At 38.7% G+C, this 15,650-nt stretch overlaps 1 long non-coding RNA gene across 1 annotated transcript in view; it reads left to right on the forward strand.

The window, feature by feature from the left end:
• Positions 1 to 15,650, forward strand: part of LOC139084871 (uncharacterized) — an 84,978-nt gene that overhangs the window by 51,880 nt on the left and 17,448 nt on the right. The window contains exon 5 of the long non-coding RNA XR_011542727.1: positions 14,674 to 14,772. This is a non-coding gene — a long non-coding RNA (uncharacterized lncRNA). The remainder of the gene's footprint in view (positions 1 to 14,673; positions 14,773 to 15,650) is intronic.

Consider the following 15,650-nt stretch of genomic DNA (forward strand, 5'->3'; position numbering starts at 1 on the left):
AAACACAAAACAAGGATTTCAAATTGGAAAGAACACTTTTTGTTCTAAAATAATCTCATTCTAATTTCTTGATAAATTTTAAACACAAAATCAATTAATTATACCATAAGATTATTAAATTGGACAATAAAAATACCTGTACAGAGTTGATCGATTTAGTTTAATTACTGCCATAGACAGTCCTCTTGTCTGCATTTTAATTGTCTACATTCAATCTATTTATCCCTTTTCATTTGTGAGGTCGTGCGATGATTCAGACACCTGCATTTTGTTAGCACTGGCAAAAATGGAGTGTTGATTTGACTCTTCCTACTCATCAATACAACAACATAATGTTCAATACCATTGATTCCGTGACCTATTTTACATATTCACTTATAATATTAACAACTAATTATCACTATATCACCTTAACGTTGAGATGAAAAACTTGCCTCTAATAATTAAAGTTTTATTGAGGATCATTAAAATCTTATTGATTTTTTCTTATTATTAATGAAGTAAAAGAAGTTTGCATTTGTATTGAATACAAAAGTTGATGCATGCTAAATAAACTGAGGATATCTCAGTTGGGAATTCAATGGATGGAACAGACACAAATGCACATCAATATGTTCAGCGTTTTTTAAATTTGCTGTGCATTTCCTGAACAAGAAGCTTTTAATCTTCAAGTGTGTGCCCAATACTTCTTTTTGCCTTTTTTAATTCATAAAAGAGCATTTTGTTTCTCCATTGCATATAATTAGAAAGTTTTTTATTTGGAGTATTTTAGATATTGGCTTGTAAATATCTAGTATGTCTGAAAAAAAATTAGTCATGAGCATCAGCATGTTTTTGCTTCAATAAAATCTTAGGGCATAGATTATGCTGTCCAATATAGAAGTCATTAGCCATATGTGACTATTGAGGCTGAAATTGTGGCTGGTCCAAAATGAGATGGGTTATATGTGTAAAACACATAGAAATTTTGAAAATTTAGTACATAAAAAAGAGTGGAAATTATTTCAATGATTTTATAAAGATTTCAAGTTGAAATGATGCCATTTTGATTATATAAGATTAAATAAGTTATGATATTAAACTAATTTCATCCTGTTCTTGTGATTTATTTTTTAACATGGATACTAGAAAATGTATACTGAAGTATATTCACATTGGCAGCTCATATAATTTTTCTGTGAGACAATGATGGTCAATTTTATATAATTATTAGAGCTCCTGTAGGACCACAAACTAGCTGACATGGAAAGAAGTTGCAAGAAAGGGAGGGTAACACCAACTGAACACATGTTATGTATGGGGCTTTCCCCTATTCCTTTTTGATATGATCTATCCTCACAATAATCTTCTGCGAATGATGCCATTATTTTCCCCCGTTTTATCGTTAAGACTTCCAAAGCTTGGAGTGGTTGGTTAACCCACCTTTTTATGGGCTAGTTAAAAGTAAAGTCAGAAGCCAGAGCATTTATTATCTGCTGCTTGGAAGGCTCTTAGATACAACAGATTTAATTTCTAGTAGAAGGTGGCAGAGTTTGCTTGTTGTCTCCAATATCTATTTTCCCATTTGTTATAGTAATAGAATTCCTAATTTTAGTTGGGCCCTGCGTTTCTCAACCCACCTGCAGGGACGTAGACCACACGACAAAGGTGTGGCCAATGCGTGTAAGCTGATGGCCATCTTCCTTAGGAAGGCGGGACCCGTCCTTTGCCCCTTCTTCTCCACCCCTCTCTCCTTGAACGCGTGTGCTGCCTGGAATCAAACCAATCCGTTTGTACCCTAAGACTATAGGGATAAATACCACTCCTAGGAGAACAACAAGATAAAATAACCTGAATTTCCAGAGATTGCAGAGAGGAGAACTGACATAAAATGCGTTCACTGGCCTACCATAAGGCTTCCACATGTGACAAAAATAAAAGCAGATATTGTTCAAGCCACTGATGGGTCTGGTCTTTGCTATTTTTAAATAAATTTAGTCCTGCTTGATATCAATAGTAACTAAATAGCCTCTATAATGGACTGAAAAGTGTTTCGGTAACAGGTTTCAAATTTTTTTGATAAACAGTAACTGAAAAGCCTGAGGAATAATAATAACCTGGCAGCAAGAAATAGGAAAATGTTAACCAAGGGATCCGCAGGGCTTTCTGGCCACGGTAAGAAGCGGGAGGAGTGGGAAAGGGAATAAAAGAATTTAACAAAATATAAAGGATAAGTGAGAAGATGCAGCCTGACATAGTTCTCTATAATTGTGCATAAAACCCCTTTATTTGTATCTAAGGGATTCCTTTCACCCTGCTCTTGACTGGTGCCATTTGGTGTTCAGCTCTCTTTCCCAGCACCGTCTTGAGATCAGAGACGGCATAAACATGCCTTTAAGTGGTAGACATATGCTACAAGCAGGAACAAGATCAGTACTTTCTCTAGGAACCTAAAGTCATCAGAATGATAAAATCAGCAGAGAAAAATGCCCGTTGCTGATCTGTCTCGACCAGGAAATCAGGGAAAATGCACAATACTGGCGAGAAGTCTGCCTGCAAATACCCCTGCTGTACAAAAGTGCACAGCTGGAAACCAACACAAAAATGCCACCGATAGCTCATGCCTGCAAATGCAAAGGAGACAGCTTGAACCAAGTGGGGAAGCTGTTTATTTTATTTTGCTACATGCTCCGGGCTTAATTTCCGTTTTTCCCATTTTCAGATTGTCATTTTGCCCGTGAAGTTGTCCATTAAACTCTCAGCTGACAGGCAAGTGATAGTCTTCAAGCCTGGGATAAGTTCAGTAATTGGAACCATCATTTGGGGTTCTATCTGCATTTCTGAGGCAGTGTAGTGTCTGCGAGTTCTGCCAGAGGGAATTTTTAGAGGTGGGAGGAGGTTCTAGATTAAGGACTCTCTCCTAGTACTTCCCTCCACCCAAACCCTTCCATTCCATCTTACTGAATTTATTCAGCAGTGTTACCCTCCTGGAATTCAAACTGAGGAAGATGCACAGACATTGACCACCAAACACAGTATCACCTGTCGTGACTTTGTTGAAATACAAATCGGTGTGAAGACCAAATAGCCAGACCTTAAGGAAGTTTGCTAAATCTATTAACTGAGTTAAATTTATAAGTTACTAACAATACCTTTCAGTGGGCTGCTGAAATTGTTTTTCTCATTTAAATTTTTTAGTAATTATTCTAATTACATTATTTTTTAAATTTGTGTACATTATGTACTAAAAAAAAAACTCCCGTTAAAAAAATTGGAAACTGAAAGCAGATAAAATGAAAATTTACTTGGATTGACTTTCCACCCCAAATAATGTGTTTAGGGTTAACATACTTAAGAAATGGGGATTTTGCTTTAGAAAAGTAGCTTAAACAAAAACCCAAGCAAGGTGTGAATCTGTAACTTAGGAAAACTGGGTTAAGACTTTAAAACCGAGGAGTAAACAAAATAAAGACAACAATTTAGAAAATAGTCCACCTGTTTTCCCTCGACTATCAACTTTTTAAAGGCGTTGCGTGTACACAGAAAGTGCCACCTAAACAATCTAGTCTGCTTAAGGATTTAAAGTAACTGTCAGATTTCAGCATTCCTAGGGTGTAGCTAAATTTCTCAGAAAATGTATAAATATTTCTCAGATGACTTTGAATATATGAAGTGACTCTCAGCTAACGGAAACTGAACGGGGGCTGGAGTTTTTCCCCAAAGCCTAATGTTTAGAATTTTAATCTCCCATACTCAGTCGGCCCTAATTAGAGGAATTGAGCACGCCGCAGACATCTATCACCGTGATGTGACTCTGGGGAGGGCTGTGTGTGTAATTCATCACCGTGCATATCTGCCGTCCCTTCTTCCCTCGTGACGGTTAGAAGGAAGAGAGGCAAGTTAGAGTCACCATATTGTATAAACAAGTCTGCATCTCATCAGTTCAATTATTTTACTTTCTTAGAAAAACAGCCTTGTTTTAAAAAATGGCTCATGTCCCTTTTTAAAATTCTTTTTATTATCTAGACGCATGGGCATTTTCTTCTCCTCACCTGAAAACAACTGAGCTTTCTCCCTGGGTGGGGCTGGGGGAAGTTGCTGACTGTCTGTGAAGGGTGTGCTGTTCTGTCTCAAAGGACAGAGTTTCTCCGTGGGAAGCCCCGGTGCTGATCCCCGGAACACCTGGCCTCTCTTTGGAGATTTCCATCCAAGTACTGAGAGAGTCTGAACTTTCTTCATTCATGAGATCGTGACAAGGCTGCCAAACACGTGTTGCCTCATTATTGCTTTTACAGATCGTGCCATAAGCTGTGACTGAATACTAGGAGAAAGGTCATTAAAAGTGAAAGAAAGAAATGGCTTATTTATGAAAATTCACGAATTTAGAATTCTGTAGCACCTATGTATAAACTAAAAATACAGAGGGACAGTAAGTGTTAATAAACTTTCAGTGTTGAACGATATTCTTTTGATGGGCCATCAACAGCTTGAGTTTGCGTATGAGTGGCAGCTTCTGCAAACTAAATGCTGATATTTGTACTCTGCAGCACAGTAATGAGAAAAGGGGTGGAAGATGTCTTTCGAAGGAAAATAGTAAAGAATAAAGGAGTCTATTCCCTACAGTTTCCCAATGAGATTGTACACTTTGAGTTAGTCAGCCCAAATGTAAGTATGTCTCATTCAAAATTTCAAATTAAAAAATTTTTCCATCAGGCAAACTGGAGTAGGCAGAAACAACATAGGTTACTAGGTCCAAGGTTCAAAACCCATTGGAAGTATCAGAGTGGACCAGCAAGATGGTCAGCAGGAAGCAATTACTGGACCCTGAACAAAATTTGCTTTTGTGGCAACTCTTCTTGGTAGATAAAGCAAAGCATCTTAAAGACATGGCATTTCATTCTGGACCTTTGGTCTGAAGACAAGTCAAGAGGTTCTTAGAGCTCTGAGGAGTAGCTGGTAAATGAGAAAGCTTATGCCTGAAAACAGAAACAAAAGACCTTCAGCGAAAAAGGCCCAATATGAATGCAGCAAGAGGAAATGTAAATCAGGAATTGTTCAAAGACAAAAGTGATGGTAGCAGGAGCAGAGCAGTGGACCTTGAGTTGTGTCTTAGAATTTGGACTTAAATAAAGACAGAATCAAATGAGCTGTCCCCGTGCAAAGAAGGGCAAACATAAAATTTTAGAAGAGGATTTAAAACTGAGACCATGGTCAGAGCTTACATCGTGCTTCTACCCATCTGAAGCTAGGTTAATCCCTGAACTCCTTAATTAGAAGAAAGCGTATCTATGTTACCAAGACTCTTGACATTGCCAAGGCTCTTGACAGTGCTTCAACATTGGCAATTTAGGATCCAAGAGAAAAGTCAAGAAAAAGCACTGGTCATGCAATCTTAGCAAATTTTATTTAAGTCTTGGCTCTAAGCTCTATCAGGAAAGCGGATTGTGACTGAGCCAAAATCTGTCTCAGGAAGAAAAATATTTGAGAAGATCTATTTTTATAGATTTTAAAGATTTTATTATACTTTCTTCTACCACCTCCTCCCAGGTTAGCCCCTCCACAACAACTCCTTACGTAATGATTAAGAATAATTATCGGTAAGAAAATTTGTATTTTGGGGAGTCTACCTTATTTTGCTTGGTTATATATTTCTTGAAATTGTTCCAGATACTCTAGTCTCCTGATTCTCTCCCTGCTATGTCACCTGTCAAAGATTCCATATTAAACATTTTTCTAACAGCCAGGGATACAAGAGCCCCAGTGAAGCAGTTTATAACCAAGTCAAAGGCAGAAAATATGATTAGATTCACTGGGCCAAGCAAGGGACCAGAGGAGAGCTAGTATGTTTAAAAGACAAACAATCAAAAACAACAAAAAAATTCACTAACTGATTACTGAACTGGGTTAAATATGTTACTTATCATTGCCTTTGTTTTCAAAGGTCCAAATGAAAGAAACCCATCTTCATCTAGTTGAAACCTTAACCCCAGATTAATATTTCCTTGTGACTGACAGCGAGGCTATTTATTAATATAGTCACCGTTTGTAAAACTGGCATGTGACCAGGATAGTCTGTGATTTCGATATTTCCAAATACTTTGTTTTGTAACTAGGAGTTTTGTCCTTATCTATTCTGTATTAGCGAACAGACAAGAAGTAACATTTTCTGGCTGGTGGTGCGTTAAATCAGGCCGGGCACCCTCAGAGCAGGTCAGTGAGGGACATCGGGCAGTGAGCACAGAAGGTCTAGCACCCTGGGCCCGTGGCTGTCTCCTTATAATTTGAATAGAATATTTTCAGATTACTCCAGCAAGAAAAGGTTGCAGGTGGTATCAGAGATTGTTTCTCATGTAATTAAATTGAATTCAGGCGTATGTCAAGTATCCAGCAGAAGGAGGAGTGATCAAGTTCGCGTAAAATGAAGACATGCCAATATTTTGTGATCTAACTTTTAAAGCAATTTCCCACTTGAATTTCTGGAAAGGATTTAGAAAGGACTTAATTCCAAAAATGTTTTTGTAAAAATATTATAAGATTATCAGTTTTTCCTTTGAAGCAAAAGAAGGGAAGAATCAGTCCTCTTCTTTGGGGGAAAATAACCCATTTATAATGTCTAAGTCAAGGCAGCAAAAGAAAAAGAGAAGTGAACAGCAAGATTGGTACCAGCAGTGCGCGTGGGGGCACTTTATGAAGGTGAAGCAAAGACAACGCCTGCTTGCCCGCGCCGGGAGACAAAGGCATTGGGAAGGAGAACAAATTATCTGGAGTGAGAGCTTTTTTTTCTTTGTTCTCGTGTTTTAGGTCATCCTTTGATCCAGCAGCGCTGAGTCATCAGCTTGAAGAAGTGATTAGATTCAATGCCAGGCAGAGTGTCGTGTTCTTTGTGGGAGCTCAGTAAACATTAATCAAGGGAGCTCATGAGAATTTACAGAGCAGAATAACAGTGCCATCCACACATACTAGGAGCTGGAGCAGGCCTGGCATTTAAAATCTGGGCTACACGGGTGTCTGTCTCACTTTGGTGATCCTGTTTCAAGTGCAGGTTGACTCCTTTGACAAGTGGGTATTTCCATCTATCTTGAATGTCTAATCACTTTTTCCTGTAAAGCTCCCTGAAAAAGACAAGAAACTAAGGTTCCAACAGTTGTCTATCGAAATTGTCAAAGAAGTTTGACATCTTTCTAAATAATAAAAATGATATGGGTAATTCTTCAGCACAAAAGTTGCATTTTTTTTTTTTTTTGAAGATTGGTCCTGAGCTAACATCTGTTGCCAATCTTCTTTTTTTTCCCTTCTTCTCCCCAAAGCCCCGCAGTACACAGTTGTATATTCTAGTTGTGGTCCCTCTGGTTTTCCCAGGTGGGACGCCACCTCAACATGGCCTGATGAGTGGTGCCATGTCCTCACCCAGGATCTGAACCAGGGAAACCCTGGGCCACTGAAGCAGAGCATGTGAACTTAACCACTCGGCCCCAGGGACGGCCCCAAAAGTTGCAATTATTGGATCTGAAGATTTAAAATATTCGCAGTTAGGGAGCCAGCCCAGAGGCACAGCAGTTAAATTCACACGTTCCAATTTGGCAGCCTGGGGTTTGTTGGTTTGGATCCCAGGTGCCAACCTATGTACCGCTCCTCAGGACATGCTTTGGGAGGAGTCCCACAGATAAAGTAGAGGAAGATGGGCACAGATGTTAGCTCAAGGCTAATCTCCACACCACCCCCCCCCCAAAAAAAGAAAAAATAAATAAAAGGAAAAAAATAAAATAGAATATTCACAGTTATACATTTTAGTAATTAAATAGATAAGTATTTAGGGAACTTTCTATGAGCCAGGCTATCAAAAAAAGTGAATTTCATCACTGTCAATTATTAAAATTATCATCAATACTTAGCTGGTGACAGAGTTGCACATTAATGTGTGCAACTAATGTGGCAGTGGGTTGAGAGAGAAGGGTGGAAGAAGCATAGGTCCCGTAAGGAAAATGGCAGAAGAGGAAAATAACGTTCAGGCATTCTGTCGGTACTTTCCTCTACCTCATTCTCGTAGTCTTTAATCTTTACATTCCCCCTCCAAGGTTGCAGTAATTGCCTATCTTCCCTGTAGTTCTTCTTTATTTTTTATTCCTTAACAAGTCTTTAACAGCTTACTCCTGAAAAATCTTGGCTTAAAGTTATGTGCTGCTTCTAGCAATTAGGTTACTTAGCTAGAACTTGAAGCTATGTCTGTTTTACTCTGATTTTATAGTTTTAACCACATTGCCTCAGCATTTAGGGGCAACACTTCTGCTATCACATCCCTACTCGACAATGTTATATCATTGCTAGCTAAAAAAAAAAACCAGACTAATGGTTCCAGGAACCTGTAGCACCAAGTCTGAACTAATGGTCCACTTTACTCAATGACACAATCATTTCAAATCCTATTGTTTATTGTGGGAAATATTCCTAATTTCCAGAAACCAAGCATCCCAGTTTATGCATTATCACCTGAGTTCTAATTTCCTTACCATCTTGGACATGCCCTAATCTGATCTCATCTTTCATCCACTTTGTGAGGGACAAAATGGAAACACTGTGCCCTTGGACGTCCTGAATCAGTAGTTAACAATCCATAAATCTTCACTACCTTACTTCTGCTCACCTTCCAGCCTTATCTAAGATTTAACTGTCTGCTGAGGACAATGCTTTGCCTACATCCCTCAGATCTAGCGGTAGGCAGGATGTCTTCCACTTTCAAAAGCTTTATTTTCAGCATTTCACTTTCCTACCACCACTTCTTATTGGTCCAACTTACTTATCCTTCTGTATTCGTTTTCTTCAATCATAAGCACCCTCTTGTCTGCACTTTCATTTCCACTCAGTTTGCGTGTGTTGATCTATTATTAAAATTATCGCATTGAAAACATTCCTAACTCTCTTGCCCACTCAACCTCCATCATCCTTGAATGCAGAGTCTTCCATCTCTGGGCACGCTACCAAACTGCCAGGTATAGCTGGGGGAACATATCACGAGCATGGTGATCAGTTTCACTATTGTCACAATTGCAAACATAAATAAACAATGCTGCAAAGGAAACCTATTTTTATTGGTATCTTTTCTTTATCTTCCAAGTTCTCACCACCTCCCTTCACTTTCAGGGAACGATTTCACTTCATATTTCATTGAGAAAATAGAATCTACACAGGAAAAGAACTATTTTTTTCCACCAATACCTCTGTAATCCAACGCAAATTTGTATCCTTCATCTGTCTTTTCTTTTATTCCTTTCTAATCAGTCTCTTTTGTCCTTGGTTCTGGATAATATCCATTTGATTTTACTCAAAATTTTCACTTTCTCACTATGCATCACTTTCTTCTGAATCATCAAATTATCTTGCTCCACTGGATTATTAAGATTAGCTGATCTAGTGTCTCCTACTAAATGCATTAAAACTCCACTGTCCAAAACACAAACAAATAAATTCCTCCCTGACGACACAATCCCTCTAATGACAGGCCACTCCTATTCCTCTTCATAGAAAAATAGCCAAAGCATCTTCTAAAATTTGTGTCTGATTTTCTCACCTTCTATTTACTTGTCAACCAATTTTAGTTGGGCTTCTGCTCCACAACTACTGAAACTGTACTAACCAAGGGGATAAAAAAAAACCTGGCCAAACTTATCAGTATTTCTTTAGCGTCATCTTTCTTGAAATCTCATCAACCCCCCCTTGTTTTCTGGGATAGTTCCTCTCTTGGATTCCTTGAAATCACACATCCCTGACTTTCTTCTCCTCTCTCCCTTTCCCTCCTCCTTTTCAGGACAGACTTACTTGGAACTTTAGATGTGGGCATGTCCCAGAGGTCAAGTTAGAGTCTGTTTTTGGTTTCTCACTATTCTGTGGACTTAGTGATTGCATCCTATACCATGGCTGTAAATAACATTTATATGTGATGATTACTCAATTTATATATTCACAAGGTTAATACATATTTTACTATACATCTTTAGTTGGATATCTAACAGGTATCTCAGATTTAGCGTGTCCAATACACATTACAACATGTCTCCCTTCCCAGGAGTCCCCTTCTCAGTAAGCAGCGTTGCAGATCCCTTTATTTTTCTCACTCATGTTTTCCTCCTCCAACTCATCATCAAGTGCTTTCAGGAATAACTCAAATATTTCTAAATATACCCCATTCGATCGATTTTTTGTATAACATTAGAATGATGGTTATTTAAAAAAATCCAATCAAATAATGCCCCTTTCCAGCTGTAAAAATTCTTCAATGACTTTGCATGTTTTAAAAAATAAAATCCAAACTTCTTGCTATAGTCTCAGACCTGCCAGCTGATTTTCCTATTCTTAACTCTCCTTCATTTATACCTACAAACACACAGACTTTCCTTTTGTCCCTCCTTCTGGCCTCCGGCCCTGAACTTTTCTTCTCCATCTTTTGCCTGAACTGCCTGTCTCAGGACTTCGCGGTTCTGGTTCCTTTCTGTTGCTTGTTTCGCAGCTCACGTCTCGTTGGTAGAGAAGCACTTCATTTTCACCCCATGTAGGCATCCTCCCCCGTTCTTTCATCATGTCATCTTGTTCATTCATTTTATTTCAAAATATGTTATCATACTATTTTTCTTTTCCATTTAAATGTACATTCAATCAGGACAAAGATTTTGTCTCTTCTGACAACAAGATGAGACCTAGAGCTTTCTTGCCTAGAACCGTCACTTGCACATGGTAGGTGCTCAATAATTATCTGTTAAAGAATGAGTCAATGGATATGTCATGTCCCAGAATCATCAGGGAAATATAAATGCTTAAAAAAGAAACTGTAGAACCCAAAGTTCAAAAGCCCATTACCATTTTCAAAAGAATTGCGCTTGTATGAGTATGATGATGAAAACCTTTCTATTTCTAGACTATCAACAGACAGCTAATAGAGTAGAATGTGGATAATGTGAGTCTTATAAGTGACATTTTAAAGTTCCAAAACAAGATAATTTCTTACTTCAGAAATTCTAATATTTTAAAATTCAGTTTTCTTACCATTGTTGGAAAGCTCTGATGTTTCCTAAAGAAACTGGAGCCACATTCTGTCCATTAAACCTCTGCTTTGGTTAACTAGGTACATAGCACACAGGACAGGGTGGGGAAAGTTACATTAATGGACCTTCTGTTTTCTCTCAGGATTAGGCAAATCCATTTCAGAGATGCTGCTATGTTTTTACTCTAAATCCATTAATCTCCTTTTACCCTTTTAGATTTACTTCTTTCTAGGTGTCTAACCATTCATTTCTGCTTCTATTTTGAAAACAAAAAATCTCTCTGGAGAATGGATGGAGGTTTTGTTGAGAGAGTGGTCATGTAAAAACAGAGCTCCAGAAATGGGTGGGTGTGTTTCACAATGATCACCCTTCTTTATCCAAAAGCATAAGTGCAGGTTCATTGATTATTCTGGAATATAAAGTGATCGTTCAGGTGCCTGATGGTGATCCTTGTTCAGTTATTTTGAAGAGTTATTGTTGGGAGACAATTCTTTATGGATCTCTCATGTTTACCCATGTCTTGCTAGTATGACACTCGCAGTCCTTCTTTGTAGACTCTCTCTTCAAGGATGTCTGTACAGCAAACAACCTTGGGAAACAGAGACAGCATCTCCCTCTGAAACAAAGGGTGTGCACGCTTACTGTCCTCTTTAATACATTGCCATTGCCTGTGTTCAGGATTCCTCTTCTATAGTGAAAAACAACTTATGCATTTGGCACAAGCCCTCTTTTCATTGCCGTGTGAGACTTGGGGCTTGGGAACAGGTGCAAAATTATGATATTTTGGTTACTATTACTGCTCTGAGTAATAAAGTCTGCTTGTGTCTCGCCTAGGAGTTGTGTCCTTCTACCAGCATCTAAACTGTTTGCTCATGAGAAGGTTAAAAGTTCAGATCCTTCACAGTTCTTGACAGTCTTCAGTATTTATCTAGTCATCTACGGGTTAATCAATGCCTTTTGCTCCCTATCTGGCAGCAACTGTTTATCTCCGGTTTTTTAACTATTTGGATAGCATTATGAAACTTTTTGTACTGTACAGACCAAATCCTATCCAAGTGAAATTCCACAGAACTCTATCACTTTCTATTTTCTTTCCGTCTTTTAAAACTTAACCTTGACTTTTTGTTTTATTTGCTCTATTCTGGGAAAGACGTAAAAAGAAAAATTTATGTTTCTTTTGAAGAGTCATTTGTTGGGAGACAAATCTTTGTGGAGCTCTCATGTTTCCACATGTCTTGCTAGCATGACACAACTTGTCCTTTTTTCCAGACTCTTTTCGAGGATGTCTGTATAGCAAACAACCTTGGGAAATAGAGATAGTGTCTCTATTATTGTATTGGCGATGTGTTCCCATAGAAATACTACAAGCTTTGCTCTGATAAAAATCTCTTTGGAGAAATTTGAGCATTTGGGCAAAGTGTTGTATATTTGATAGCCTCTGTGCACTTAAAATCTCGATAAATCTCAGAATGAGTTAGTTTAATGAAAAGTGAGTCTCTGTTACATAGCGAACTCAGAAACACATAAGTTTAGGGGCCAACTCGGTGGTGCAGAGGTTAAGTGTGCCCATTACGCTTTGGGGGCCCGGGGTTCACTGGTTCGGATCCTGGGTGTGGACATGGCACTACTTGGCAAGCCATGCTGTGGTAGGCATCCCACATACAAAGTAGAGGAAGATGGGCACAGATGTTAGCTCAGGGCCAATCTTCCTCAGCAAAAAGAGGAGGATTGGCAGCAGTTAGCTCAGGGCTGAACTTCCTCAAAAAAAAAGAAATATGTAAGTTGAAATATACCACAAACTAAATTGTCATTATGTTAGGAGTTCTTCAGAGCTTTGTGAGGTATGGATATTAAAATAATTTCATGGACTGTAACATCTCTCCCCGGTTTGTTTGTTTGTCTATTTATTCATTCATTTTAGAGAATTCTAACTGAATAAGATGTGTGGACTTGTACTTGGAGGACTTCAGATAGAAAAATAGTCTTATTTTCCCAGAAATATACACAAACTCCTTTATATATAACTTCCCATGTGGACTCACTAGATGCCTTGATATTCACCATTAACTGAATAAAAATATATTCCAAAACTCATCAAATTTAAAAAATTAAAAAAAGAACTGCTGTGTGTACATTCAGACAAGATGTTTTCTGTCCTAGAATTTAGGTGCTTCAGTGGAAGGAACATTGGAACAACAGGAGTACCCACTGAGAACTTCACAATGTACGACTGTCCTGAGGGCTCACTAGAAAATTCATATACAATAAACGAACCATGTAGGGAGTGAATGATGAGACCATACAAATGTAAGAGGACCCAGAACGCAAACCACAGTAATCTTAAGACGGCGATTTTTAGGGAAGTCAGATTTGAATTTAATAAACCAAAATGTGATCAAGCATGCATCAAACTGTCTTAGCCCATTCAGGCTGCTATAACAAATCATAACAGACTGGGTAGCGTACGGACAGCAGACGTTGATTTCTCACGGTTCTGGAGGCTGAAGTCCAGGATCAAGGCACCAGCACGTGGGGTTCTGAGGAAGGTCCTCTTCCTGGGTCCCAGCCAGAGCTGCCTGCTCCCTGGATCTCTATAGGGTCTCTTTGACAGGAACACTAGCCTCATTCATGAGGCTCCACCCTCAGGACCTAGTCTCTCTCAAAGGCCCCACTCCTAAGACCATCACACTGGGCATTAGGATTTCAACATATGAATTGAGGCAGGGGCACACACATTCAGACCACTGCATAAGCCACTTTTAGAGACTGAAGCCTGCTTGTCTTCTGTAACATACAAAAAAAATCTGCCAAATGCTTGCTGTGTGTCCAGCATTGCATATAAAACAACAATCAAAACAGGGGAGAGCCCAGACGGCCTGGTGCTTCCAGTTTGATAGACATTGACTAAGCAATTATTTCAAGTAATTTAAATTCAACATCTTGCTAAATGCTATGAAGAAGCTCCTCCAGTGTTATAGAAGAGATGTGGTTAGTTTCCCACTAAGGCAGGGCTCCTGTGGACGTGCTGGACATGCTGGCGTGGAGTGGGAGTGGAGGTCTCTCCGGGGTTGATCACGGAGAAGGGCTTGTGGGGCTAGACTCCAACCCTCACATTTCTGTATCAGGGCTTCCCAAAGCGAGGGAGAGTATTTGCTGCTAAAAGAGACATCTTAGTATCTGCTAATTCCTTGTTCTGCTCCCACAACCACCACGCAAATTTTTGATGGTGTGGTACTTGCTATAACTTGCCTTCAGTGAGGGAGAATATGAGCCATATTTCACATCATTGTACCTTTTATAAAATATTATTGGGAAAACAAGTTGACTTTCCATGTTGCTGGGCTTCAGGAAGAAAAAGCACTAACTTGAGCACTCTTGTCCCATTTGCAGGTTTATTATAAAATAGCATATTAGCCTTTGGGCTTTTCTAGATGAGGGTGTGTGAAGTTAGTTGTGTGTCCAGCTCGGAGACATGGACACCTTTAAAATGTGACCCTCAACCAGTCTGTGCATCTCTGAGTCTTTACCAGATTTCAGACAGTGGTGAATTCACTGAGGTAAATACTGTCTTGTAGGGTGCAGGGGCCAGGTTCGGGGGCCAGAAGGACCTCTTCAGTTTGCATGCTCTTCCTTGTTTAATGAGAACTATTTATTCCTTTAGAACTGATGCAGAAACAATCAGGGAACATCTGCTTATTCATGCCTGATCAATGATCAGAAGCGAGTAGAAAATGATGGAGTGGCAGTTACACTGGATAATGTAAGTCCATGTCTGACAGCCAGTATTGCATGTTCCTTTCCCCAATGCAGATATCGTGCATCTAGTTAAAGCAAGATGAAGTGTAAATTTAAAAATAGAACAATAGACTCTAGTTATTTTTATTATTCACAGATGACAATTATCAAATATAATAGACTAAAATAAAATTATTTTTGAAAGTTATTAATACTAACAGTAAATATCAACACAAACCAAAATCACTGCAATAAATAAGTGCAAAGGAGCATATGTAGATAAAAGCCCTTCAGGAAATCATCTCCTGCCTTTGCCTCCCGACTGTCAAGAGGACGTGAGGACGTTTAGATGGAACTTTCCGTTAATGCTGTTACATTAGTGCGTGTGTGCGTATGTGTGCGTTAGTGTATTTTCTCGGCTAGTATAACCTTTACCACATAGACTATATTTTCCATATTTCAAGTGACTCATTCTCACACGGGCAGGTCCTGTCTGGCGCCGTTCATAGCACCGCGCTCTACTGCACTCGCAAACTGACATCTCTGAACGACAAAGACAACCACTGAAAATGGAGGTCAACTAAACCTCGCATCAGCAACCCATGAATTCATCCCATTCAAAATCCTTAAAATCCCTGAGGATCTTTGGGTCATGGAAGTCGGAGAGTTTTTCTGACAAAGTTAAATGTGGTAGTTGATATTCTTCTGCATTAGAATAAATTTTGATAAATTTAATTGGGATATTAAGTCATAATTATTTAGCATTAATATTAATTCTTCGTATAATAGGCAAGGATGACATGAGCATAAATTTTATTTGGTGTGAAATATGTAAATGTTTTACCTTCAATATTATAGAAAGGTTTTAAATATTGCATAAATTATGGTACACACCCTTAAATG

This window comes from Equus przewalskii, chromosome 1, assembly GCF_037783145.1.
Source record: "Equus przewalskii isolate Varuska chromosome 1, EquPr2, whole genome shotgun sequence".
In the NCBI taxonomy this organism is placed as follows: domain Eukaryota; kingdom Metazoa; phylum Chordata; class Mammalia; order Perissodactyla; family Equidae; genus Equus; species Equus przewalskii.